The sequence below is a fragment of the Lycorma delicatula genome, chromosome 2, assembly GCF_047948215.1.
Source record: "Lycorma delicatula isolate Av1 chromosome 2, ASM4794821v1, whole genome shotgun sequence".
NCBI lineage: Eukaryota > Metazoa > Arthropoda > Insecta > Hemiptera > Fulgoridae > Lycorma > Lycorma delicatula.
In genome coordinates, this window is record NC_134456.1 from 14,385,738 (window position 1) to 14,406,464 (window position 20,727).

A 20,727-nucleotide genomic window follows, 5' to 3' on the forward strand; every position below is an offset into this window, starting at 1 on the left:
CTTTATTAGTTCATTTAAAATTTTTTAAATCAGAACCAAATTAACATTTACTATTTTTAATTTTATACCAACTTCTAAAAATTGAAATTAAAATTAAAGAATTGAAAAACTATATAAGTTTTTAATGAGAGTTTTTGGTTTATTTTTAATTATTGTACATAATTAAAACTTAATATATGTTTTATTTTACATAAATTTTGTTTTAAAATATTACTAATATTATATTTTACATTTACATTAACTTTTTTAGGTTGCCCTGTAATGCCAAATGCTGCCCTCCAAATTTTAAATGTTCTCTTTGAATTAGAATACTGTGATATTTTTTGTCTTGATAAAACTTAAAAAATATTATAGCCAAATGTTATATACATTTAACTAAGGTTTAGGTTAACAACTGGAGATTTGGGGCAGTTCTTTTTTTTAATCTTAGAGTGTCACACATGCCCATTCCATACATGCTAACTTTTAACACACCCAGAAGCTATTTTTGAAGAGTTATATTTAGAGCAAAAATTAACTCAGATTCAGGTAAAGGCTATATAACCATTACCTTAAATTGTGATGCTGTTGATTTAAAAATTTTTAAGAGTGATACATAGCAAAATTAGCATTTTTATTCTATTCAAAATATTTTTAAATGCTCTTTGTTAAATTTTACAGCAAGCGTGTGATTAATATTGTTAATCTTGTACTTATTTATAAATGTAAAATTGGTTTTTATACAAAATCAAAAAGTGATGGTAGATATTGAGATTAATTTAGTTTAATTTTTTTTTTTTTTCAAAAAAAAAATAGGTTGAAATATTTTTGTTTTTAATTACATATTTCAGAATTTATTTTAAGTCAACATTAATTTAGCATTTAAGTTATTGTATTAACTAATCCTATTAAGGGATTTTATAAATTTATTAGTATGAAGAAAGGATTGAACCTCCCTAAAGGATATAAACAGATATTGTTTTAAAATGTAGGCAATACTTTCCAGTTCAAATATGAATATTATTGAGCTAGTTCCTCTCGTTTTAAAAAATGAACTGTCAGATGATGAATGATGTATTATCCAAATAGAAATATATAGTAGAAAATTATATGTCCCTTTAAGATGTGCTGGTTTAAAAACTAATCAGCCAGGAACTTGATTTCAGGAAATAGAAATTTATAAATATCTTTACACTATTGTAGAATCTCATTTTATTACGCCTAATTAAAAATAAAATATCTATTTTTGATGTAAAACTTCAAAATTAGATAATTTGTAAATTTACAAGTATCACATATACGTATTAATTTACACTTTATCTTCCTCTGTTTCTCTCTCTCTCTCTACAAATGTATATATGCAAATGACATGTGGATGAATTAACTGATTCCCAGCTTGATTGACATTTTTTCATTAGTCTCCACTTCATATCATTACATTGTAGGCTTCATTACAAGTATAAATATCGGCTGGAACAATCAATAAAAAAATATCATTTGTACATTAATAAGCTGTTGATACAAAAATATTTAATACACTAGGGCTCTTGTAAATGTATTATATGATACTACTTTTTTATACTCACTTGTACTTCATACTTAATTTATCAGTATGATAAATATTTTTTTGTTACAAACGTGCAGCATTTTTAAGTGTAATGAAACAAAAGTTCAGTTGTTAAAGGTATTTTTCTTTTTTTTTAATCTGCTGTTACAGTCTTATTAAAAGAAGTTTAATACTTTTTTGGAAAGTTTATAAGTACTTTATTCTTATCTCTTATTTCCATCAATAAAAGTATAGCTGTTTAATTAGTATTAGATTGATAATCTAATGTGCTCATTAACACACAAAATAAATTTAGAATAAGTTTATTATTATTTTATTTTGCAATAATTAATTATTTTAATAAAATAATTTAATGGGTAGGTGTGCTAGTCTAAGGATAAATAAATGAATTATCCCAGTATTTGTTTGGAAAGATCAAGTGGTATACCTGGATCAAAGTTTTTTTTTTTTTGGACGTAAGTTATATGAACTAGTCATTTTATTCATGACTGAATTCCTAAAATATTTTTAAAAATAAATATTCTATGATTCTGAAACAGACTGATAGAAAATTTAAATTAATTTTATCTTAAGTTACAGTGGATCTTTTAGTTTATGAACAGAACTTGTAGATTTTTGTAACAATCATTACAATATTTATTCAGACTCAACAAAATGGAATTATCCACTTTAATTTTTTTATTGCTATACTTATCCTGTTCATGACAAGTTTCTCCTGGATCATTTTTTGTGATTTCTTTTATATTTAAAATCATTCATTCATTCATTTCTTTTAAAATATTTATTTTTGCTAGGAAATGTAATAAATATCTATTATACAAATTTTAATTTAAAATATTTTTAACTTCTTTATATTACAATCCTTCAAACACGCATTTATACATCCTCATTAATCAGTAACCTGGATAAATGAAATGAAATTATCTAAGTAAATATAATTTATATGTATGTGTTAAAAAAAATTATATTTATATATATATATATATATATATATAATTTTATGTTACAGTTTTATGTATATACATAAAACAGAATATTTTTATTTTTTTGAAGTGTTAAGGTCTTCTTTGACGGTGATGAACCTTGGCTTGATGAGTTTCATCTTTCTTGCTTCCCAGATTTTCTTCATTCGCTCACTTCTAGCTTTCTGTTCGTCAGTCCACTTTAAGCCCGTTCCGCATACCTGATTTTATTCCTTAAATTGCTTCCAATTATCTATCTTTTTCCTAAAAACATTCCTGTCATCTACTTCTTCTTCCAGGATAACCATTTCCACCAGATCACTTAAGATTTTGTTGTGTTTGAGTTTCGTAAGATGATCAAAAATCAATTTCATCAGCCTGCTTGTGTCTCTGCCCGGCAAATTTCAGTTGCTTTCTGGTGGTGGCCATTTTCAATGGTGTAGTATGGATTTTATCGGTAAACAAAACAGAATCTATGCTATTAACATTGTCCAGAATCCAGTAACAAATAAAGGAATATATATATATATATATATATATATATATATATATATATATAATTGTTTTTTTTTTCTATAATTGCAGTTACAACTCTTAATATTTCGCTTTGATTTTTGTGATGTTGAATTAATACCTTATAGTCACTGAATAAAAGATTTGGACAAAATTTATTTAAATTTAACTATTATATTTTCACCAACTATAGCTTATTTTATTTAAGAACTCTGATTTCGTGATTAACTGATGTGTACAACATTTTCATTACAATATCATACTGGTTTGATTACTTTATTACAGTATTTAGATGTGGTTGTGCTTTAGAACAACATATGCTTTTAAAACAATTTTTTTTAGGTTTTAAATATTTTTTTAAAACATAATGTAAAGAATACAAGTATTAAAAAAAAGGGTTTGAATTGTATTCAATATAATTTTATAAACATTTTTAAAACCAGTTAATTATAGATTTTTTAAGGAAATTCTTTGAAAATAATTTTTATAATACCTACAGTATTCTACTCAACAAATTTTTTTTAAAGTGACCTTCCCATGTCATTGATGTTATCTTTGTTATTACATTGTTATTATTTCTGTCCTTAATAGCATTTTTTTTTATTCAGTTATATCTTGCATGTTTTATTTTTGTAAGAATTATGATTTATCGTTTAATTATCGAGTCATATTTTACTTACAGATTTTGAATTATTGATAATTGAGTTAATATTATTATTAAATATAAAATATAGTATTACTATAATTCCATTTACATTACACATAACTATTAATAGCATATGGTTGATTAATTACTTAAAAAATTCATCTTTTGTTTGAAGAAAAAAATATACTTGTATACATATACAGTGATTGGTGAAGAATGTAACAAATATTCAGTTCTTGTTGTATCGATGAAAATAAGTAAAGTTAATATAAACGTAAGTTCGGAAACACTTTCTAACGAGTGTCGGCTGGTGACAAAGATTCCCCCTGATTTCTTGGAATCCTAATTATGGGGTAAATTCCCCTTTGCATTATTGTTTTGTTTGAAATCTGACCTGAAAGATTGGAAAAGTTTCAGAACTGTATTTTAAGTAGTTTTCGAGAAATCTGGCGTGAAAGACCCCAGATTGTAAACACGAATTGAAAAAATATTATTTTATGTGATGCGTAAAATAACTTTGTTAAATCGGTAATAAACACAAAGGTTTCAACACAACTTGTAGAGAATTTGGTTCTGAGTAAAATGGTATGAATAAAGATCCACAGAAACAAACTTGAAAGTTTGAAGTTTATTAAAAACAAAACATATCAAAATGCGTCACACGATTTTAACTAGGTACTAAACGAAACATTTTCAATATTACAAAACATTAAAATTAAATATTTTACAAAAATAAGGTATACAAATAATAAAACAAATTTAAACAATTAAATAAATAGCTAAAAATATCCTCCGCCACAGTAAATGTAGCAGCACTCTGTCCGGTAAATAATGTTTTTGGTGGCTTTCCGGTGATATCCCGTTTCGATGGTGCAGTTTGGATTTTCTAAATTACATATGTGATTATTTTAATTAAAAATCTCATTTCGAGTAAATGAGGCTTCATCGGCAAACAGAATAAAATCTACGTTATTAATGTTGTCCAGAATCCAGCAACAAAAATTTAAACGTATAGAAAGATCTGTAGGAAGTATTTTTTTACTTTTTGTCGATTAGAAGTTTGGAATTTACCTTTTCTTAGTATTCGCCGTACATTACTTTTTGTTAAATCAGTCCAGCAAGAAGCGTCTCTGGTTGATACCCGGACTACATTCAATGTGGTAAATTACGTTTTCTTCTTCTCCGAATGAATGTTCTTGCCGTTCAGCAGTACACGAAGAGGACTGCAATGATCCATCGGTATGTAAGCACCGAAATACGGAAGGAAAGGTTTTCTGGCCTGGAATCCTACTGTTCTTTGATGTTAGTCTCGCTGTGCAGTTCGTGCGTTTCCTTTGTAGACCCGTAAACAAAAATTATCTTTACCTATTCTTTACTGAAAAATTTATAAACCATCGCATAATGACATATGTTCTATTCCATTCACTTATTTAAATGTTCATTCCTATTCAAATCCAATACAAAAAACTTAATTGTTGGAATCAGCTGTTAATATTATTAGCTGTTGTTTTTTTCAAACAAACAAAGTTCATTTTTTATTAGCTTTAAAGATGTCGAATAAGTTGATTTATTTGATTTTATTTTTTTTAATTTAAATTTTTATTTTTCTAAAATATTTAATTCTTTGGTTTGTAACATTAAAAATTTTGTTTCGTTTAGTATCTAGTTAAAATCTGCCACATTTCGATATATTGCATTTAATGTATTGCGTGTACATATATATATATATATATATATATATATATATATATATATATATATATATATATATATATATATATAATATACGTTATATATGCGTTTGTGTTTGTTGAATTTTACATTTAATTTTGAAATTATGTATTAAAATTTTCTTTAATGTAATTTTTATAATTATAGTTTAAAAGATATTTTGAATTTCAATTGCATTATTACTAGTTGATATGTAAAGTACAATTAAAATATTTAATCGTTTATTTATTTTTAATTACATCAGTAAAATAATATTTATGAAAAAAAATAGTTAACAAAGGAATGCGATTAGACATTGCAGATCTAAGTTGGATTGTATTTCATTTAAAGTAAATTATTTTTGTATGAATAGTTTTTAATTTTAAATTAATAAATACTATTGAAATGAAATGCTGTAATCAAATATACATTCATGAACGATTCTGTAATTTGATTAGGTTCTATTACTTTTGCATATTTTATTATTCTTAATATTAAACTTTGTTTGCATATTCATAAATATATATGTATATATGTATGTATATATATATGTGCAAAGATCTAAGTGCTTCAAGTTACGGTTCACTTTGGGAATTTATTAAAAGAAGACTGTTGGAGAAAACTGGAAAATTTGCCGTTAATTAAATGTGATATTAATTACTTAAAACTTTTCACGGTTAATTTTTTTTTCTGTAAATTTACACCCCTTGAAGATAACTATCGTTACAATACAGTTATCAAAATCTTAACTCGGGCGAAAGTGATCATCCGTAAACGAACCGTATTATTTGTTTTGCCGACGCAATATTTTAAATAAATTTGGCGTCCAAAACATGAAGCCACATTTATACGGAACTTAAACAACGATTTTTAACTGAAGGTAACGAATGCTTTTTTAGATTTCATAATAACTAGTGATGAAACTTGGATTCATCATTTTGAGCCGGATCCAAGCGTCAGAGTAAGAATGGAAACATCCGATTTGCTCGCCAGGAAACAATTCAAAACCTATACGTCAACAGGTAATGTAATTCTAACGGTGTTTGAGACTGTAAAGACCCAATTTATTGCGGTTATTTGGAAGAACAACGTTCAATCAATAGTACTACTGAGACACGCTAAAAAATTAGGTGAAACCCACAATAAGGTTGAAACGTCCTTGTTCTTTTCCAGAAGGTGTAATTCTTCTGCACGTTAACACCAGCCACCATACGCTCAAAAGATATAGGAAGCTATTCAAAAGTAGGGTCTGACAGTATTACTATACCTTACTTGGTACCTTACAGTCCCGATCTCAAACCATCAAAATTTTTTTTGTCTTGTCCTCAAGGAGTTTTTACATAGCACCAAATTCGGCAACAATGAGCAAGTCGAGAACGAGTCAGGTTCCGAGATGAACAATTATTTACTGCCGGATTAAGAAAGCTCACAGAAAGATTGGACAACTACCTAAAAATAGTCAGGATTATGTTGAAAAACATTAGTTTTATTGTCATTGAATAAAAATAATTTTTCACAGTCATTTATCTCTTTAATAATTGAACGATGTGATGTTCGTATAAAAGAACTACCGACTAATCCTTAATTTGTCACAGGCTTCAAAACGTTTTAACTAAGGAATTGTTTAAAATATTTTTATTTTTACTTTTTAGGGTATTTTTTATATGGACAGGTCAACAAAAAACACCGTTTGCATGAAAAATAAGCCGTTAAAGAAAACAAAGCCGAGATAAAGAAAGTTATATAGAACGGAACGCAAGGATAGCGGAAGATATATATCTCTGCCTATTAATCGAAGAACCTGGAAAATAGTCACTTGCTGCTGGGTCTTTCTTATTATCGGGCGAATATCTGTTATTTAATGTTTGTTAATATTAGTTTTGTTTATGGAAAGAATTGTGGATCGCGTCGCTATCCTTACAGATTAATTTGAAAATTGATACTTGGGATGACCTTGGGAGACCAGCGATGTATTTGCGTTTTCCTCCCGGCAAGATTCCCTTCGGTCCGTCCACTGAAGTCCTGTCAGTCTAGTGCTTTTCGAACTAGCAGGATTGCGCTTTGATGGGATCCTAGTTGTTGGAGGATGCATGCACTCTTTTCGCCGGAAGGAATCGCATGAGCTAACAACGGGTCTAAATTGTAGGGTAGAAGAAAGAAGAATGGTGAATTAAGGTTCGATAGACTCTTCTTTACTTTCGCTTTCCTCTTTGTCTTGCATCGTCCGGGTCATGGCTGGACCGGGTTCGAATTCTGATACGTAGTTACTTTTTTCTTCTTTAGCCTGCCTTTCCTTATTTCCGGTTGTAAATAATTACAGACCGTAACCTCAAAAGACTTGTGAACCCTGAAAAGGACAATACAGGAGAAGTACTGGCCCTTCGTTCTTCCGTTGGGCGACTGCTGAGTTTCTTCTTCCATCGTCATCATCTTCTCTGAACAAGATAAGGATGTTTGGGTGGTTTGCGATACGTAGAGAAACAACGTTAAAGAGATTTATATAATAAAAAAATAAAAATTATTTGAAAAACTAGCAATGTGACCAGCAAAGGACGTTCGTTCACAAAATAAAAAAGATTTCATCGAAATAGATCCGTTCATTGAAGAGCAACAGTTAAGCAAGCATTTAAAAAAATACATATGGAGTAAATGGAGAATCTTATTAAGTATTTTTTAAAAGAATAAATAAGCTTTTAAGCTCCAAAGCAAGGGGGACTCATTGGCTTAAGAATTTACAGCTTTTTTTTATAATTTTTAATAAATTGTTTAAGTTGTGGCTGTTATTAAAAATTGTTATACAAGGTAGCTGTCGAGCAACGCGGTCAAATAGGACCAAATCTTTTAATAAAGATATTAATATTTTTTCTCTGCTCTACTTTTAAGATTGCTTAATTTTAAAGGTAAAAACGTAATTTGATCAAGGAGCTCAAATCGGACCCAAATTTTGATTAAAAATTACTGAATAATTGTACTCTAAATATTATACAATTAAATCATTAATATTTAAAAACTCTGTGACGTATTTTAAATAAAAACTGTCTAGGACAAAGCCGGAAAATTTATGTAAGCCTTCACCCTTTCTTTTAATAATCATTTAAATTTGAATGGCACGTAACATGCATCATGCATACAACAATTGTTTTTTTTTTTTTATAGTTACTAAATCTCTAGTGATAGCAAATTAATTTATTACACTTCAAAGCTTTTATCTGTGTAATGAAATGTAATTTCTTAAAAGATTTTCTTGTTCTTGACAAAAATTGTGATATATGATGATAATAATAGTTAACTCTTATCTATAAATATATAAATAATAGTTAGTAGAAGGTTTATTTGCAGGTACAAGGAGATTTTGTTTTTATGGATAGTTCATTTTTAATCAATACTATATTTATTTTATACTTTTATTATTACTGCTTACTAGTAATTCTAAAATGTAAGTTAAAAAATGTATAGTACTCGAATAATCGGAGAGTAATTATGATTTGTTTACATAACGATCTAATACAACTTTAATTGTTTAGTTCTTTATAAAATATTTATTTGAATGTACGTAACTATCTACGGAATTGATCTTAATCAACAGTTAGTTGTGGTTGTCATTTTTTTTGAAGAAGAAACTTATTAGTAAAATGCTTTTTTTTACAATAACTTATCAAAACCACCTCCACTGCCTAAAGAGATTAGATTTTCCTTCCAACAGTACTTTCTACCCGTACCAGTTAGAAGTAAAAATTAAAATTGAACATTTTCAGTTGGTCTTGTACCTGTTAAAGGTAATAAAGACTACAAAAAATAAAAAACGTGTAAAAATATTAAGAGACGTATAATTTAAATATTAATGGCAACGTAAAAAAACTGGAAAAATGACTGCATACATAAGAAATCAATAAATGTCAATAGTGTGGTTTAATTTTAACTACATGCACCAAAAACGAAATTAATGTTATTAAAAAAATTTGATATTCCAGTACTTTTTCCAGCGCCCATCGACAAAATGCTACTCTTAAATCAAAGTCGTTGCCATGCAATTCCTGATGCAGTGAAATATGGTGCAGGTGGTATTTCAGACGTTTTAATATTCTCAGAATATTGGTTTTTGATATCCCGGAATCGCGCGAAATTCTACTTGAAGTAACATGAGGATCTACAATGACTGCCACAGCCACCGCCACCGCTATTTCATTGTTTTCTACTATCACAGTATTTTGACGGTTCCTATTTTTGGCCTCCACACTTCCAGCATCGTTAAACTGTTTTAAAATTCTATACACAGAAGCGCAATTTGGAATATTTCTAATGGGGAATCGTAGAGCATACAAAGTACTATCTGATCAACTTATCGGTAATATTCCTCCTAAAGCAAAATTACCTCAGTTTTTTCTCGAATTGTAAATAGTTTCATAATAATTCTAATAAATAAAAACTAATTAATTTAATATTTATTAATATTCGGCAAGTAAAAAAGTAATAAAAAAATTAGTTGAAAACACTGATAATGTGTTCACTTAGACAAATGTTATCTGCAATTTGTACTTCGCTTTTACGTTGTTTTAAAAAGTTTGCTGTGTTTACATGCTCAATTTCTTTTTCATTATTGTTAGCTTCATTATTGTTAGCATCATGTTTTTTTTTTTATTTATTTAAAATTTAATTTTCTTTTATTTAAAATTTAACATCAGCCGGATGTAACTCGTCAGCTGGGCCAGACCTAATGAAACTAAAAACACCAATTTATAGGCCTACAGCATTTTTGAAGATGAATAACTAAAAAAAAACTATCAATTTTAGAAAAAAAAAGTTTGAAATGAAATTTTATTTTTTTTTCAAAGAATTCGATTCTGCAATAAAAAATATAGGTTCCTGTTTAAAAAAATAAGTTGACCTTGAAATTACCTTTATTTGACCTTATCAAGGACTACATAGGTTGTGAACATATTTCCCCCTTGAAATGGAAAAACTTTAATAGAACACATTTTTTTTAGTTTTTGAGATATAGATTGGCTCAGTTTAAATAGTGTAAATATATAAAACGCCCGCTACAAAAACTTTCGTCAGTCGCCTTTCTTCAGAAACAATTGTGAAATTTATTTATTTTATTTTATTATAGGCACTATAAAGGTTAATTAACTTCCAAATGAACCCGCTTAAGAAGTGATTTCTGTAACATCTGAATAATAATTAATCATCATTTGTAGAGTTTTTTAAAACAAAACTTTGGGTAAATCTTTAATGAGGTAATATATCATGAGAATTATTAACCGATTCCTGAAAAATGTTCTCGTTTAAAATTACTTTTAGTTAGGTAAAAACAGTTTGAGAATATTTTACATCGATTTGATTGCGAAAAATTATATCTTCGCCTACCAACGAAAGTTGTAAAAATTGTTTCGTTAATCGGTTTCGAACAGTTTAACTGATTTTAACAAATGAATTAATTGTTCTTTATGCAACGAGCCTGTAATGAAAGCCATTAATGCACGAGTGCGAAGTAAGTTATGACGCGGCCTTGACGAATGTCGTAAACTTCGCAAGAGTCAATGATAGAATATAAAATTTACGGAATATTTTTTTTAATTTTTCAAAAAATACATTAGGCAATAGGTTATCAGTCATAAACTCTGCCTTTTCTTTAAATTTCGATCGGTATTAAAGACAGTCTTCCTCAGAATCCTACATAATTAATAAAAGGATAAACAGTGTAATATGGAAACTTAGTTACCTATTGGTGTACTTTCAAATTAACCTCTGTTTGCTAACTACTAAATCGAATTAAAATCAAAGTAAAAAAAACAACTGATGCGTAAGAGAATATCTACTTCTGATCGGTCAGCGGTTGAAAAGAGTAGACTTTTGATTAGTTGGGCACCTCTATCGTAAAAAAATCTATTTCATAATGACCCTCATTACAATACAGGTTCCAGCCGCGTAATACAACCGAAGGAAGAAAAAATTGAATATTTTTTAAACTTTATTAACAGGAACTATGCAGTTTTCTCTTAAAGAACGTTATTTAATCAGGGCCTTAGACTATAACTACACAAAGGATTGCTTTAAAATATGACCATCTCTCAGTTTAACCCTACTCCTCATCTAGTAATGATGTTCATGTTTAGATTTACAAATATGACTTTCCTCAAAAATCATACATTACAACAATTCTTCTTGTGTAGAAGTAACATTGCTAATCATGCTATAAGAACTTCCATTAATTATCATTTTTGTTAGCAATAAAGCGAAATTTTTGGGGTTTTTTAAGTGACAAATCCTCGCGGAATGATCAAATTGATTTCGTTTACAACAAATCAAATCTTACTGATGTGTTTTGTAACGTTTTAATAAAATGCTAATTTTATCATCTCGATTAAATATTTATTATGCCTAGTATAATGATATCTCCTTTCTCAAAAAATCTCAACCAATTTTCAAGTTACAAAAATGTGCAATCAGATCGTTGTTTAACTGACATAAATATGAATCTTGTGGATTAGGATTTAGAAAATTAAAAATGACTTATCCTTGTGTTTACATTTACGAATTTTCACAACCTTTACTAAAAACAGTAGTTAGTTATTACTAAAAAAAAAAAAAAAAAAAAAAAAAAAAACAATATTAACCACCTCTTATCAAACCAAACTCTCCCTTTTTCCTGTTTAGCCTCCGGGAATTACCGTTCAGGTATTACTGCAGAGGATTAATGAGGATCATATGTTTGAGTGTAAATGAAGTGTAGTCTTGTACAGTCTCAATTCGACCGTTCCTGAGATGCGTGGTTAATTGAAACCCAACCACCAAAGAACACCGGTATCCACGATCTAGTTTCAAACCAAACTATTTTCATGTAACTCAACACAATTTTTAGGCTTACAAGGGATTTTATAGTTCTATGACATTTTCAATAAAATAAAAGCTATTTAAACTAAAATCAGAAAAATAAAAATTATTCGGTGAATGAATTTTCAAATAATACTAATAAAAAATAAAAATATGAATTTCTTGCGTCTATGTTTAACATGTACATAAATATGCTTAAATAATCATTTTCATTAAGACTTTCTATGATTTATTTTGTCTACGTAATTAGTTTATATGGATTTGTATTATAAATTGAATATGGACTTAAAACACTTCTACTTTTTAATTTACAATTAATTGTGTATTGTTTAATACTGCTCTGATCAAGGTTTTGCCAAGATTTCCCTTAATCTATCCAGGAAAATATTATTGGACTTTCTGTTTTTTATCGGTGTAGTAAAAACGATAAAGAAATTTCCATTTCTGATAATGTATATAATATAAGAGTGTCCCACAAAGAAACAGTGAAACTTTCAAGGAATGTTCTACTGGTAAAAATAATGAAAAATATTCATAAAACATAGGTTTGGGAACGCTTAGTTTTCGAGTTACGGCTAGCGAAATATTTAGCCCGGATTTCAGCACTTGTATAAAAAGATCCCTACTGTAATTTTTGGGATCTAAATTAAGGAGTAAAGTTGATTGTTTCTTATGTAATTTGACTGAGGAAATTTTGTAAAACAGGTCGCAGAATTTAAAACCAGTAGTTTTATAAGATATTCGACGTAAAACACAAAATTCGGTATCGATAAATAAGTTTTTTTAGGTTTGTAGTACAATCGCTTTGTTAAATGACTAATAAATGGGGAAGATTTAGTAAAAAAAACTTGTAGAGAATTTAATTTTAAGAAAATTAATGTAATTATAGTCAATAAAAAGTAAATAAAACTTTTAAAACTTGTTTTTTTATTGAAGCAAGACAGACGAAAAATAGAAAATCGTATTATTCTTTCTATACTTAATAAACATTAAACGCTAATTTTTAAAAACATAAAGGCTAATTACTGAAAATAACTTTAAATGATTCACAAAATTTATAAAAAAAAATATTTTAGCTGTGTATATTCAATAATTTACGCAGCTAAAACTAAATAATTACGTAAAAAACTAAATTGAAATGTATGTTACTTTTTTATTTTAAAAAATTTTATTGTTTAGGTTGGCAATACTAACAACTGATCAACAATCAAATTTTGATTGTTGATCAGTTGTTAGTACTACGTTTGAAATTGTTGTAAATTATTATACAGGTAAAGGAAGTGTAGTGTTATCATATCGTAGTGTAAAAATGCCATTTCAATTTTCTAACGTGGATTATGGGAATATAATCATTGTTTATGAATTTTGTAATGGAAATTCTGAAGCTGTTCGACCTGAATATCAGGAGAGATTTTCTGAAAGGCGGATTCCAAATATGAAAACTTTTTTCCGGTGTATCAGCATTTACGAACGAAAAGGTCATTTCCAACGTGTTTATTTTCTGTTGAACGCCAAGTAAATCGTGTTAATGATGAACATCGTGTGATTCAGCGTAGCCGAAACACTAGTACAAGGCGAATTTCATTTCGCACTGGTTTGTTAAAAAACAAACTGTGGCGTATCCTACGGAAAGAAAAATCTTCTTCCTTACCGCCTGCAGAAGGTTCAAAATTTGTGTACCCTCAGTGGTTAAACATCTGTCACTGGTTACTAGACAATACTGATAAGTTAAATTCAATTTTATTTACTGATGAAGCCACTTTTACGAGAAACGGAGTCTTCAATTCTAAAAATAGCCATTTATGGAGTGAAGACAAACCACATGGTAGTGTGGAAATTAGTTTCAAACATAGATGTCACATTACGGTCTGGTGTGGCATTATTTGTGACAGTATTCTGGGACCGTTTTTTTTCAATGCAAACCTTACGGGAGATGCATACGTTCATTTCTTGAAAAATAATTTTCCGGTTCTTTTGGAGAATGCACCTTTACAAACATGATTACAAATGATTTTCCAGCACGATGGTGCAACGCCACATTTTTTTTTAGTAGCTAAAAATCACTTTAATAAACCTCAGTTACAGTAATTGTTTAAAATTCCCTCCTTCACAACCCGACCAAAACTCTGCCCGACTAAAAATATTTCCGGTGGCTTTCCGTATCATCTCAGGATCGTTTCGTGTAAATTCAATAGGATTTCGTATTTTAATGAGCAATTCTTCTTTAGTATTAACTTTTTGTCGGTATACTATCGTTTTCATATGTTCCCAAATGAAGTAATCTAGTGGCTTTAAGTAAGATGATCGTGGTGTCCAATTGCTTGGTCCACCGCGTCCAATTCAGTTTAAGAAATTAGTATTCTTCTCTTACCGTTTATCATTTTATTTTTTTGTTTTGCTATATTAAGATTAATGTTTATTAGGTACAAAATGATATGATTTTCTGTTTATTTTTTATCTGTTTTGCTTCAATAGAAAACCGATTTTTAAAGGTTTTTATTTAATTTTTATTGGCTGTATTTACATTAATTTTCTCAGAATTAAATTCTCTGCAAGTTTTGTTACAAAATCTTCACATTTATTAGTCATTTCACAAAGCTATTGTACTGCAAACCTAAAAAAAAACTTTATCGACACCGAATCTTGTGTTTTACGTCGGATATCTTAAAAACTACTTGAGTTCTGGAACCTGTTTTATCCTATTTCCCAGCTCAAATTACATAATAAATCACCAACTTTACACCTTAATTTGGATCCCAAAAATTACAGTAGGGCTTCTTTTTATTAGAAGAGCTGAAATCCGAGCTAAATATTTCGCTAGCCGTAACTCGATAACAAAGAGTTCCCAGACTTATGTTTTATAAACTTTTTTCATTATTTTCACCAGTAGAACATTCCTTGAAAGCTTCTCCGTTTCTTTTTGGGACACTCTATAATATACCGTTCAAAATAAAAATGTATTTAGTTGTAAAGGAATCACTCAGATCAGTAGGTCTTGAGTTTTAGGTGGATATGGATGAGAAGGGATAGCACTATTTCAAAATAAATTAGCATATTTAAAAAAATATATACATACTTTTTTCAATTATAACACTTTATTTACAAACTGATTTGTTTTCAATACAATGAAATATTTTTTTCATATATTATTTTTCAATTAGGTTGTACTAAAATAAAAGAAAAATAAATTTTATTTCAGCATTTTTAACTTTTTTGTTGCCATTCGTAATAGAAAAAATGATAGTTTTTGATGTATTAAACTTTAGAAATAACAACGAAAATGATATCGATTCAGCATAATCACAGTCGACTAAACTTTCTAGTTTCCTTGTATCCCTTTCGGCTTGATTATTATATTTGAATAGTTCAATATAAGTTTGGACCGCATAAAACTGCTACTATTAATAAAGACACAAAACGAGTTATTCAACTGAGATGAGATAGTATATTATTATATATAGATAGTATATATATTTGTTGTATATGAACAGGCAACTTATAATTACTCGTATTTATTATTCATTAATTACTGTTCTATTTGTACATTACTCACTACATTTTACATTGCTGAAAAATTTAGTAGATTTAAGTATATAAAATTACATATCTTACTAACAATAAAACTATTTTTATTTCGTTATAATCGTTAAATTAAATTATATTTATAAAATATTACGAACATAATTTCAAGGTAAACCCGTACTACTAGTTATGTAAAATTTTGTCTATAAAATCGTAATAAATGTGAATTGTTTAATATAAAACTCACTGCCTGTTAGAAGTAGATGCTACGCAATAGATAGATTTTCCCTTATTTCAGTACACAGAAAGCAGTTTATTCTGTTTTAACTGTATTTATTATAATTTAATTGTTAAAAGCAGTTGAAAAACCTGAATTCTAATAAACAACTCTTACCCGCTAAAATATGTGAAACAACCATGTAAGGAATTAAACCATCCTGGAATTCTAAACACTTAAAGCATTTTTAAATATCCACCTCTATTTTTCAGGCTTAGGAAGTATTTTCAGATTGTTTTTTTTTTTATAAATGTAAGAGAAAATAAAGCAAAGTTTATAATTTAGAACATAAAATTTGAGCAATTTTGAACATTAAATTTTGATTTCACCATTTTTATGATATTCCCTTAATTTATTTTGATAATGAGGATTAAAAAATATTCAATAGACAAAACTGAAATATTTTGCAAATGAAATTAACTTCACTTTTAAGAATTTTGGATAGTGAGGCATCCTACTTTCGGGTTCTCAAGAGAAACCAACTTTTGTGTGTGCAACAGCCACTGAGTCTAATAATTTGCGTCAAATCTTAATTTCCTTTAATTACATTTCTAACGTTAACAGAGAACAAAAGTATTTTGATACTGTTGATGTGAAAACTGTCAATTTATTGGAGAATTTATGAAATGATCAGATACAATCTATTTCAATAATGTTGAGGTATATGTAATATCATATATGACTACATTTACTTACTTTCATAAACTCATAATCTGTATGCGTTCATTGTAGTCGTTCGTTGTTTAGTTTTTTGTTAATGTAAAATGTAAGTAAATACTTTACTTAGCTCGTAATTCATCTATACATTATATGTCATGTAAGGAGCGGTAGGTTTATGATTCCACAAGTAACAAATAGAATCATCATTTTCCTAAAAGAATCAAAGAGAATCATGGAAAACTTTGATTAGAGCAGCGTTGCGAAATACAAATTTAGATAAAAAAGAGATTACTACACTTGAGTTTTAGTTTATAACTACACTTGAGTTTGAGTTATTACTACACTTGATCATCCTCTGAAGTATTATCTTAACGGTAGTTACCGGAGACTAAACAGGAAAAAGAAAGAAAGAAAGATAAAAAGAGATAATCACAGTTAATAAAAATTCATTTAAGTAATTATTTTATGGAATAATTAACGATGCAGCTATGCAACAATAACAAATAAATGAAATTACAATTTTAAAGGCATTAATTGCTAAATATTTTAGTACAAAGAAGTATGCAGAAAACTCGGGTTCATCTAATTTGTAGCTATTATTTGTAAACGAAGTATTAAGTTAATATTATTCCTGTTAAATGAAATCTTTCATTTAATTTTAAATTACAAATCATATTAAAAATAATGTATCGGGTTTTTTGCAAATTGTAGTTGTAACGATTAATCGACAGACATTTCGATGAGCTGGTCGTGAATCTCAACTGGTAACTTAGCAGCTGCAAAAAGGTTTTCATTAAATGGATTCAGTGCTCATCTCTTCCAGAAATCATTTTTATCAGCCGGAAAATACCTCGCCACTGAATTTTTAGCTCACGCAAATGAATCTTCATGCTATCTAAACTGTGGTGGATAATAGTGTCTTCTTCATCCAAATTTTTCTCAGTGTAATCGGAAGTGAATGGAAACATTCAAAATTTAGGCTTTGAAGGCGAATAATGCAGATATTAAGCTTCTTAATGAAAGCGTGAACTTTGGCTGTCATTAATAAAATGTTATTATCACGTCCTTATAAATTCACATTCAAGTCGTTTAAATGCGAAAATACATCAGCTAAGTAAGCCAAAAGCAAAATATACTCATTATTTTGTAAAATCCTTGAGAATCGCATCCTTCAATCCGTCCAGTAGTGAGGCGTAAATATTCGGCGTTGATGATTCTGGCTTTTTCCAGGTAGTCTATGAACACATACGAGGATCCAAAAAAAACCGTATCCGTGACTTTTCTTGCAGATGGAACTGTTTTCTCTTTTTTTGGCGCAGTTTCACCTGCTCGCACTAACTGTTTGGCCTCTGTGGCGTGTATTGGTGAATCCATGTTTCATCTGATGTTGTTGTAAAAGGTCCAAAAAAACTCGGCGGAATTGCGTTTACATAAGTCTACAACAACCTTGAGAATAGTTTAGTCGATTGCAGTTTAGGTTGACTGTTAACAAACGCGGCAGCCATAGAACGGAAAGCTTTTTCATTTCTAAAGTTTCGTGTAAAATGTAGTGGACGCAGTCTATTGAGATGTTTGCAATGTCACCAAGCTCGCATACCTTCAGTCGTCGACCATTTAACACGGCATTGTGGATTTTTGTGTTGTTTCGTCTGTCATATCAATTTCTGGGCGTCCCGAGCGTTCATCAATTTGAATGGGTGTAGTATATCCACGTTAAAATTAAGCCAGCCCACTTTTTATCGTAGAAATCGTAGGGGAAAGAACCTTTAAAGTGAAATCTAAATCTTTTTGTATGTTTATCGTGGTTATACTTTTTAAAACAAGGTACTTTATAACAGCTCAACCTTCAATTTTTTTCATTTTTCAGAAAATATGAAAACTTCTTTGATTTACTCGCACCAAAAAGTAACCAAACGCATGCGACTGAAAATTTGCAGAAGGCCATCATTTAAACGCCATTCTCTGTCAGGCTGAGAAATTTCTGAACAATCCTTGAAAAAAAAATGTGCCTACATAATGTACTTGGAATGCAAAGTTGGCAGAAGTCCACCACTCCCCACTCTATCGCAGAACCTGGACAGAGTCCCTCGCTGCTGGATCCCTCCAATCGGGCCTGTCTTTTTAAAAGGTTATTTTCAATCTCGGATCCAATTTTTCAATCCCTGTCTATTATTACTTTAGTGAATTTAAGACGGATCCAATTGCATTCCAATCCGTTGTTGAACCAGCGTTATCGAACCCATTTCATGGGCCGACCGCGGAAGGCTAGGCTTATGAAGCCTGTCCTCCCGACGTAATTCCCCTTCAGACCGTCCACTGAAGTCCTTTCGGTGCTAACTCTTTAATAGGCTAGCAGGAATACGCCACAACGGGGCACTACCTGTAAGGAGGGAGCAATGCGTCCCCTTTTCCGGAGGAGTCGCAATTGCTGGGTTATTTTTTATTTTTTTTTTTCTGATTGTAAGTTTTGAAATAGGAGAGGTTGTGCAGAAGCTCTTCATCCGCTTCTGGTATGGCTGCCCTTCAGGACGCATCTCTGCTGGGCTCTGTTCCGGACTCCAGTCCGTGATGTTGAGACGAGTGGGTGGTCTTCCTTCTTCTTCATCTTCATCTTCTCCCTCTTCTTCTCCCGAAGACCTCTTCGTTCTTCTTTGGCCTGCACTTTCCAAGAATTGGTAGTAACCGAAGTTACATACCATTAACCTTGTAATTCCCGAAGCCCCGAAGGGCTGAACGGGGGAAAGTGCAGGTTTCTTCGCTCTTCTGTGCTGTCAGTAGCTGCTGTGCAGGTCGCTGCTGGGCAGGTGGCTGCTGGGCAGGTGGCTGCTGGGCTTGCGACTGCTGGGCTGATGGCTGCTGGGCTCGTTCCCTCTTTCTTCTTTCTTGAAAGGAAAGGAAGGTAATAGGGAACTTACAAATGGTGATACCTATTCGCGATCGCGGTTTTGGGGCGGCGATTTTTGTGGAAGAAGCAAACAGTAATTATTCACTCCACGTAATTATTAACCTTCAGACACACGTGTGTCTGAGAAGGGGTTGGGGGGACCGCGTGGCCGCAGTGAAGAAACCATTTGTTTTGTGGTGGCTGTTGGTATCTGCAACAAAAGAAGCAGAACACACACACGAAAAAAAAAAAAAAAAAAAAAAAAAAAATTTTTTTAATTATAACTTTTCTTTCGGCTGGCAGGATGAGACGGCACGTCGAGTTCCACATCCACGTTTCTCCCGTTTCTGAAACAAGAGAAACAGAACAAAACACACGCGAAGAAAAAAAAAAAAAAATTATTAAATTTAGACCGCGTTTTTGTTGTATGCGCGACTTACCGTATTTGAAGTCTTCAAATTATATAACTCGCGAAAAACTATTCACTCGCGACCCCCGGAAACGCGTCTGACGCACTATTCCGTTTATGGCTCACGCGATATGGAGGCCCCTAAGCCTGGTTTGTCGATTTTCGGCTACCGCACCGCACCATCACGGTGGTTCGTCCAGTACGGCGTGAGGCCGCTTCCTTACAACTGTCGGAGTTGGGTCCTCTCTGCAGATGTCCCGAAGATGACTGTGTTCGGACACAGCCGCTCTCCCGAACAGTCTGCGCGCCTGCATAATGTACTTGAATAGTTTAGAAATTTTTCTCTTTGTTTATTAATTTTTAATTACATCTTTCGTTATATTTTTTAATTCTACCGTTACAAGATTATGAGCCATTAATTGATGCTTTCTTTTTCTTTCAAATTCAAATTGGCCATACTTATATAAGGATAGACATCAAGTTACTAGTAAAACTTCTATCCTTATAATCATAATAAAATTATCATTGACAAACTGATGACATCAGCTTTTTGAAATGAACACTTCCAATTGTTTTTTATAAAACAAATAAACATGCCAGATAAGCATGAAATTCCCTGTGGGGAAGTTTTCTTGTATACAGAAGTGAACTTATCTCAAAAAACCTTGACATTCAACTACCCGTATATTTAAAACTATTAATCACCTGCAAAATTGAAAATTTGTATGGTTTTTTTAATGATGACATAAATAATTTAATGCTGA

The 20,727-nt window shown here is 30.1% G+C and overlaps 1 protein-coding gene and 1 long non-coding RNA gene across 3 annotated transcripts in view; one reads left to right on the forward strand and one right to left on the reverse strand.

The window, feature by feature from the left end:
• LOC142320480 (juvenile hormone esterase-like) overlaps window positions 1–20,727 on the forward strand; it is a 78,769-nt gene that overhangs the window by 1,246 nt on the left and 56,796 nt on the right. The gene's annotated exons all lie outside the window — the stretch shown is intronic.
• The window catches only part of LOC142320481 (uncharacterized), a 38,906-nt gene continuing 33,562 nt past the window's right edge, over window positions 15,384–20,727 (reverse strand). Inside the window, exon 4 of one of the 2 annotated variants that reach the window (XR_012755402.1) lies at window positions 15,384–15,606. This is a non-coding gene — a long non-coding RNA (uncharacterized LOC142320481). Of the gene's footprint in view, window positions 15,610–20,727 lie in introns of both variants that reach the window. The other variant, XR_012755403.1, reaches the window with a different exon arrangement.